Source organism: Cornus florida, unplaced genomic scaffold (genome assembly GCF_030987335.1).
Source record: "Cornus florida cultivar Cherokee Brave unplaced genomic scaffold, ASM3098733v1 CherokeeBrave_3.0.0_Hap2_Chr01, whole genome shotgun sequence".
Taxonomy (NCBI): Eukaryota; Viridiplantae; Streptophyta; class Magnoliopsida; order Cornales; family Cornaceae; genus Cornus; species Cornus florida.
This window is the reverse complement of record NW_026775571.1, coordinates 48,298,525-48,304,371: the sequence shown is the minus strand read 5'-3', so window position 1 is coordinate 48,304,371 and position 5,847 is coordinate 48,298,525. Positions and strand designations below refer to the sequence as shown.

Here is a 5,847-nt window from a genome sequence, read left to right as displayed (position 1 = left end):
ACCAATTCAATAGTCAACAAAGCATGTACCCCACAAATGAATGCTAGTGTGCGCCTGTGCTAGTATAGAATCCTAGAGTGAATTTCAAACAATCACAAAATTAGGATGATGTGGACCACAAATGCAAGCAAGATACCAATCTTTCAAAAAATTTACTCTTAAATGGCATCCGCAAGGCAAACAAGCAGTATTGGTCTCTCAAGTTAAACAATTTTTAAATTCTAAGTATCATGGTCCTCAAAAGATCAAAATCATAACCTAAGACTCTCAAATCATATCACATGCATAGAAATCAAGTGCAACATGTAAGGTATGCTAATACACCCCCAAAATTAATCTGTGCATTATCCTCAATGTACAAAGAAGCAACAGATAATGGAAAGAGTATACCAAATGGGTGAAGCAAAAGGGAACCGGCAACAAAAGCTTAGCTTTGGAAGAAGCACCCCTAAACTTAGATTCCAGACATCTGTCTGAAAATGCACTACAACAGTTTTGGCTTTTACCAGCGTTCAAAAACGCTTGTAAAAGTCTTAAAAAGCGCTGCTTACCAACACTTCTGAAAAAGCGCTAGTAAATCCAGTGTCGGTACGGCTTTACCACCGTTTTTTCAGAAGCGCTGGTGATTACCTATTTATTTATTTATTTTTCGTATTTTTTTTTTATTTTTGATTTATTTTTGTTTTGTTTTTGGTTTTTTTCTTTCCCTAAAGGAACCCAGTTATAAAACATGTTTATATATAAAAACAATTATCATCCAGATGTATACTAATGGATTTAGGCAACTACAAGTTAATTTGCAAATATGAAAATACCATCCAAATTGCATGTCTACTAATAGATAATACTGTACTGAACACCAAGTTTTTACAAAGGAAGTATACACAATGAAAATAATTTTTCACAAAAGTAGTGAACACAACCACAAGTTTCCTCAAAAGAACCCATCAAAATGTATTAGAAGTTTTCACATCGGTTAAGGAAATTCAGAAAGCACAACCATGACCCCATCTTCAAACTTTCTTTTTTCTAGCTTCAACTTCAAACTCTTTAAAACACTTCTTTAAGTTGCCTCTGAAAATGTAGTTTGCATGGAGAAACTATTCAAAGTGAACCATTGCAACTTACATCATCAGCAGCTTTTCCTAGTGCTCTTACTTGCTCCCTTGAAACTGTCCTCACCTACAAATGCAAAATGGTAGGTTAGTAGGTTATAAAAAGCTATAATTTACTAATCAACTCATAAGTCATGATTCTATCTTAGTGCATAAGCTTCTAACAAATTCATTGACAAACATCACAAAATTTTCCATCTTTGTAAATTTGAATACCATATTATTAAGAGGGGAAAAAAAAAAGAAAAAAAAAAAGGGAAATGGGCCCTAAGAAGACAAAGCTCTGCAATAGTTATTATTATTATTATTGTTATTATTATTATTATTATTTCCATTGCATGGTCACAAGAAACAAAGATTCTTTTTACAGTTAAAATTAATTGGAGAAGACAAAGCTCTACAATAAATATTTTTGTTACTATCTGATCTATTCACAGAAGACCAGAAGGCATAGATTCTTTACACCATTTAAATTAACTGGACATGTTGGATGACCAATATTCCTTGTAAGTTGTTATTTCCCTCTTAAATGAACAAAGGAAGAATCCAAATCTATTACTGACAAACACCATATATATATTATATCCATTACCCTCTATTTTATATCCAAGAACAAATCAATGTTTCCAAAAACAGATCAATTTAGTTGAGCAAATTAAGTACCTCAATGGAAGGCATGGTGACGGAGATGTGAAGATCCTTGCCGTTGTTAACGGCTTCCATCATGGTGATGCAATGAAAGCTCTCCAAGTTCAGAGCCAGGTGTGGGATGAATTCACCTGCCACCCACAAGTTTATCAGATTTTATGCGAAACTATTCCACCATTACTATGCACATTCATGACCAGTAACTTTAAGGCAACATTTTTTTTTTCTTTATAGTTTTTTCCTTAATTCTTTGAAGGGAAAATATGAATCAAGATAGAATAAGTAGTATTAAGTTGTTAATAGAAATTAACTTGATGGAAATATGAACATAAAGACAAATAGTGCTTTCATTCACTTACATGTTGTGCATGAACAAGGAATGGTAGGCCAGGAGATGTTGATGAAGACACTTTTCAGAAAAGTGATTTCTTCCACTGATAAAAACTTAAACAGATAACATGTAAAACCAAGACTATCCCCTGCCAATAAGTATGCATAATTTTGTATTAATAATCTATTAAGGTCATATATTTTGGCTTGGAGAGGGAAAAAAGGTAATGAAATTAAGCTAGCTGGGATTCAAAATAGAAATGGAAGAGGCAAATTATTGATGATGTCATTTGTGGAAAATGAAATAAAATTTGTAGCTGTTGAAATAGTTTACTCAATTAACTGCAAAAAAAAAAAAAAAAAGTTCAATATGATTTATATTACATGAACAGAAGGTGAACAAATTAAATATTAATAGCTCCTATCTGTACAGCATTAAGGAATAAGGATAATAAGATAGAGTCAAATCAAAAATTTAATGGAATATGTGTTTTAACTAAGAGTCATAACACTGGAGAAATAGAAAAACACATGAAAGACAGAATTAATGCATGTTGTCTCAATCAACAATCCTAACATGAAATAATTTTCCTATGTACAAGAATAGTCACTACTCTATCTTAATTACTATCTGGAATGCAAGGAAGGAAGACTTACAAAAATATAGACAACAAACTTCCCAAGAGTAGAAAGTAGCCCCCACAAGCACCACAAGTTCACACTTCAAAATCCAACTCAAAGCCCCATTCTAGTTTGAAAACAAAAACATCAAAGAAACAAAAATTAAAAGCAGATCTAACTTGAAGTCCGGATGACTAAGCCAGTCAACTTCTCTTGCAGCTTAGATAGATCGATACTCCTTCCATCATTCACCTATGCACAAAATTAGGAATAACATAGTGTTGTTGCAAGAAAACGTGTAATTAGAGAAGGAAAAAAAAAAAAAAAAAAAGCAAAAAAGGTGTAGCAAATCAATCAAAGGTCTAAAATTAGTCACATTCAATTTAATGGTCTATCCTTTTTTCAAACAAATGATAGCAGAATACAGTACTAGTGTACCCCATAAGCCACGATACACTTGAAACCTCTAAACACTATAAGAAAAATGCAGATCCCTTTGATCACTAATGGACTTGATCTGCTGTTCAAACCCTCCTAAGTAACCAATGACCTCAATTTGAAACCTTGACCTCCAAAGAAACTGTAACATGAAAGGGGAAAAAAATAAAATTACAACCAAAAAATCTGAAACTTGATAAGAAAATGCTTTTACATATAACAGCAACTGGCAACGAAAGAATCAAAATTTCATTATAAATGTCTCAGGCATATCAGCACAAGAAACAAAACATTTTATCACAATGCATAAGAAACATAACATTTGATACCAAACCATATGGTCATTAATACCATCATTTGAAACACATACAAACTTGAGTCTACCTGCTTCCTCCTGACAAATTCCAAAAAATGACTTTAATCAGTGAACAACTCCATGAAGAAAATTATATAGAACTTGATGATAATTTTCTGAAATAGGAAAATTAAGTGCAAAAGCTTCATCACTTGCTTGCTAGAGAATGTTTTAAGATGTCGTTTACATGCCAAGACTTTAAAACATCTTTTGGGTAGTTAAAAGCAACACCCTGATTTAGTCAAATTGGTTATAAACTAAGAAACTGTATGACAAACACGTGCAAATAGTAGTGGTAGAAGCCAAAGGACAAAATTGATACTGTTTCTGCTCAATTAATATAGGAATTTACCACTAACATGGTCATATAGATACACCCACACATTGTCTCACATCCATGCATTCACTACACAAGAACACCATTGAGATTTAGATGCTTCTAAAAAAGAAAATTGAGCATAAAAACCACAAGGTCAATAAAGAAGAACTGACTGACCACAATGATATCACAATATTCCACAAATTTTGCAAGAATATCCTCAAGATAAAGAATTGTAAATGAACTCTCTGCAAGTTTCTCATTCCCAACTATTTAAGATAAGTCCAACTTTTCCTCCCTTTGTTTGAATAATATATGAAACATGTCTTTAAAGGAATCAAGGAATGAGTAGAGAAAATTAAAACAATAGATCAATACCAAATAGTCAACAACAGAGCTAACCCATGTTCCTTGTACATTAGTTAATCGCTCATCTGTGACATCTCAATTAATCAGCAAAATCTCAGTTTATCCTACACTACTCCACATGAATTAAATCAAACTTTCCAACTTCACGACCAATCACAGTTTCACAATTACAGTTCCATAGCCACAGTTTACAGCCTCATTGGAAATTTGAAATACAAACTATATATGCATATCAAAACAGAGTTTTCAAATTTTCAACATACACAACACATATGCGTCATCAAGGTTATAGCCTCCACAAAAATTTAAAACTCAAAACATAGAAATATATATCAAAACATAGAGCATGCTTCACAAAAATTTATTATAACAACACAGATAAATTTGGAACTTCAAATCTCCAAAGTTAGGGACACAGCCCTTCACAAAATTTTCAGAAATAATTTTCAAACACAGCCCATCATTACTAACCATCCTCTTTTTTCAACATCACAGAATATATATCAAAGTATTCTTAAAATCGCAGTCCCAATGATCAAATACAGGTTCATAGTGATTTCTTAAATTTTTCAGTCTTCATTATCACAGTTTCATGCTTCACAATATTTGTAACATGACAAAACATATATAAAATCTCACATAACTAAAATCCTGAATTCCTATTTCAAAATAAAATTCCAAAAATCTCCAAAACAGTTTAATTAACCCTTTGTTCAGAAATTTTCAAACATGAACTCATATATATATTTATATGAATGACAGGGGAAAGATGCTTACCCGAAAGATAAAGAGAAGAGCAAAGGAATGAAGAGAAAAATTCGAGAGAGAGACCAACCTGAGAACGATGAGATGATGGCCTGAGATTCATCGAAGAAGATGACCGAAAATTGCAGTGGTGGATGGCGGCGAGATGAGAATGTTATCTCCTTGGCCGAGGGTCAGCCGAAGAGCGAGAGGCTAAGGTTTGGCCAGGGATCTCGCCGAAAAACCCATAGCAAAGAGCTCGAATAGAGAGAGAGGGGTTGGCTTCAGTGGTGGTGTGAGGATATGGGGTGGAGTGATGGTGATGGCTGTGGCGCAATAGGTTTTGAACTTTTGATTCTGGCAGACTGACAAAATAAACTAAAATATATGGGTTTTAAACTTCTGATTCTTGTAGATTTTCTAGTTAGTAGTTGCAGAGAGATTGTGATACCCCTCGGATCCGAGACACGGGTTGATCAGGCCCAGGCCCGAGCCCGAGGGAATATCAAACAATTAATATGTAACCGAACACAGAATACAAGATGAAATACGAAATAAAAATAATAATAAGCTGAAAGAATCTAGAAATACAATCCTTCATAATTAAATACTTAAAAACTGATAATTCAAAACTCCATAAGTTTACAACTCGGGAATCCATCCATTGGACCCCTCATTTAAATTCTCCAAACGATACTGAAATAATAAAAATAAAATCCAAAGCTAACATAGAGAAAACTCCTACATAATCGGAGGAATGAATAGCTGTATCTGCTCTGCACGTCCAAACTCTAACCCTGGAACTGACGAGCACCTGAAAAATAAGGAAGTGGGTCAGGCCCACATGCAAGTCCTGATTTACTACAATCCAAACAGTAATCCGATACGCAGATACATCATAGGAAAAC

The 5,847-nt window shown here is 33.5% G+C and overlaps 1 long non-coding RNA gene across 1 annotated transcript; it reads right to left on the bottom strand.

Moving 5' to 3' along the window:
* Positions 1-796: 796 nt before the first annotated feature.
* LOC132296115 (uncharacterized) lies at positions 797-2,735 on the bottom strand. The gene is made up of 2 exons (XR_009478573.1): positions 1,779-2,735; positions 797-1,182 (listed from the first exon to the last, which is right to left on the bottom strand). It is a non-coding gene; the product is annotated as an uncharacterized LOC132296115 (long non-coding RNA).
* Between the last annotated feature and the right edge of the window lie 3,112 nt (positions 2,736-5,847).